We start from the raw sequence: 2,692 nt of genomic DNA, 5'->3' as shown, positions 1-2,692 counted from the left end.
GAAAGGAATGGAAACATCTCCTTTAGATGAATTTCTAAAGAAGTTTAATCCAAAATGGAACAGGATATATAAAGTCACATACTAGCAGAGGTGATAAGATCAAGTGAAAGTGTTTTTTTTAAGGGATGGCATAGACATAGTCCTATTTGTAAGGTTGAAGGAAAAAGCCAGTAAACAGAAATCAGGTTAATATAAAAAAAATGAGAATGATGGTGAAGGCTGCTTGAGAAATTATGTGCCTTCAATTTTGAAAAAGACCAATGTCATCATAAGGATATCTTACTTTCAGCATGAATTGAATTTATTAGTCAGAGATAAATAAAACCATCATCTCTCTCTTTCTGAGTCATCAAAGTCCAGTGCCAGGATCAAAATCAAGATGGCAGACACTGGCCCAGGATGCAGTGGATGACTTTGGAGTCTTTGATGCGACCTAGCTCTGAGCACTCCACAGAATCTATTTCAGCCACCTTAATGACCATCGTAACAAATAGTTCTCATCTGCCTCTTCTCTTGCTTGATGTAGACATTCTCCTAACTCGCCAATAGGTTTGAAGTCTATTGGTTACCCTTAACCCTCTTTAGCCCATCTGCTGAGACCATTTTATCAGGATGTGGCTCCTGTGCATGCCTCTAGGAGTCTCAAGTGGAAGTTGAATGCCCGGTGGACACCAAAAGTAGGTGAGAAGCCCTGAAAAGGGCTCAGCAAGCTGTCACACCAGAGATGCTGGTGCTCCTGGACACCCCTAAATCCCTGCTGGGGAAAAAAGGAGGGAAATAAATGGCTTTGGAAAGAATGACCATCTTTTCATCTGTGCTTCCTATGCTCCTCCTACAGCAAGATTGGCAAATAATGTTACCTTCTATCCTTCTCACTAAGTGTGTTTTGTTTAAAGAAACAATCTAGTTTCAACAGCTTTTCCCAATCAGACAGATGAAAGCAATTCTTGTAAAGATTGAGTCTCCAGAGACTACTATTTAAAACCAGCTTAAAAAACAGAATGTTCACAATTTAGGAAAAAAAAAAAAAAAGATGCCGTATCATCCTTATCCTCACTAGTGACTTCTCCAAGTTTCTCTTCTCCAAGTATATACTTTATATAGTAATTGGCTCTCACCCTTAGTTTGTGAACATTTAGAAAGGATAATGATGATCTCTAAAGGCAGCAAAACTTTGACAAGAAGAGGTCATACCATACTAGCTTCATTTCTTTTTTTGTCAAGATTACTAGAGTGCTAGAAAAGTAGAATGCTGTACAGCTGAATTTGAGTTTGAAGAAAATTATAATAATATTCTTGTGGGCTAATTTCTTGTGGAAGACTAGATGTGAGTATTTAGTTAAATCAAATCACTAGACTCAAAAGAAAAAAGAAAAGTCATTAATAGTTAACCACTATCAACTTTAAAGAAAGACCCTAACAGAGTGTTTCAGGGAACTGACTTTTAATATATGCTTTTCAACATTTTTATCAAAGATGTTTAAGATGGCATAGAAGGAATGTTAAGCAAATTTTTCAGATGACACAAAACAAGAAAGTATAACTAATACATTGAATAACAGGATCCAAAAATATTTTTACAGGCTAGAATGATGGGAAGAATTTAATAAATTGATGGAATATCTAGATTAATATAAAATTATATTAATATAAAACATTTGAATTTTTTGAATTCTTCAAAAGTACAATATATAACTTAACAATTTCTCTGAAAAATAGTGTTTTTATTAGAATGTAAATCTAACGTGAGTAAATAATATTGCATGACAACCTAGAAAATTAATGCAATTTTAAGCTGCTTTGAGAATGTGAAGAATAAAGGAGGTTTTGATGTAGTCTGCTCTGTTTCTACCACATCTGGAATATTATGTTCAGTTCTGAGTGGCATATTTTAGGAAGTGTTTATGAGATTACTAGAGACCATGTATGTAGATAATTTGAAAGATATGGAGATGTTTAACCTGGAAAAGAAAAGACTGGGGGAGGATAATGAGATATAAGAAATCTTCATATTTTTAAAGGGCTTTCATATGAAAGAGCAATCACACTTGGGTAGAAGTTAGAAAGAGGTAGACTTGGGCTTAATATAAGGAAAAAATGATGTAGTCTTTAAAAACTGTGTATCCTTATCCCAATTACCATTCAGAAAGTTAATGAATCAGAATATCAGAGCAAGACAATTTCTCCTCTCACCGTTCTAGAGGTATCCTTGAGGAAATTGAGGTGATTCTTCTTTAATGCAATTGGTACAAGCCCCCATTCTGATGTATCCTCCCCAATATCAAATATCATAGTAATTATCTTCCTTATCCTATTTTTTTTTTTACAAATTCACAAATTTGCATGTCATCCTTGCGCAGGGGCCGTGCTAATCTTCTCTGTATCGTTCCAATTTTAGTATATGTGCTGCCGAAGCAAGCACTATCTTCCTTATACTACTGATGCCATCAATTAATAATAATAGCAGGTTACCAATATTATCTCATTTTATCTTCACAACAGCCCTATGAAATAGATGCTATTACTATACCCATTAAATAATTGAAGAAACTGAGGAAAAGAGATTTAAATGACTTGTCCAGGATCACACAACTTTGTTCTTTCAATACTTCAAAGCTGCAAAGTTCTATTATTTACTTAAAAGCAAGGAAGAACAAACTAAAGAAGCAACTATATAGGCTTGTATGTACAG

At 34.4% G+C, this 2,692-nt stretch overlaps 1 non-coding gene across 1 annotated transcript; it reads right to left on the bottom strand.

Moving 5' to 3' along the window:
- Nucleotides 1-2,315: 2,315 nt before the first annotated feature.
- Nucleotides 2,316-2,422, bottom strand: LOC127552541 (U6 spliceosomal RNA). Its single transcript, XR_007951417.1, has one exon. It is a non-coding gene; the product is annotated as a U6 spliceosomal RNA (small nuclear RNA).
- Between the last annotated feature and the right edge of the window lie 270 nt (nt 2,423-2,692).

The sequence above is a fragment of the Antechinus flavipes genome, chromosome 2 (assembly GCF_016432865.1).
Source record: "Antechinus flavipes isolate AdamAnt ecotype Samford, QLD, Australia chromosome 2, AdamAnt_v2, whole genome shotgun sequence".
Classification (NCBI taxonomy): domain Eukaryota; kingdom Metazoa; phylum Chordata; class Mammalia; order Dasyuromorphia; family Dasyuridae; genus Antechinus; species Antechinus flavipes.
This window is presented reverse-complemented; position numbering and strand designations above follow the sequence as displayed.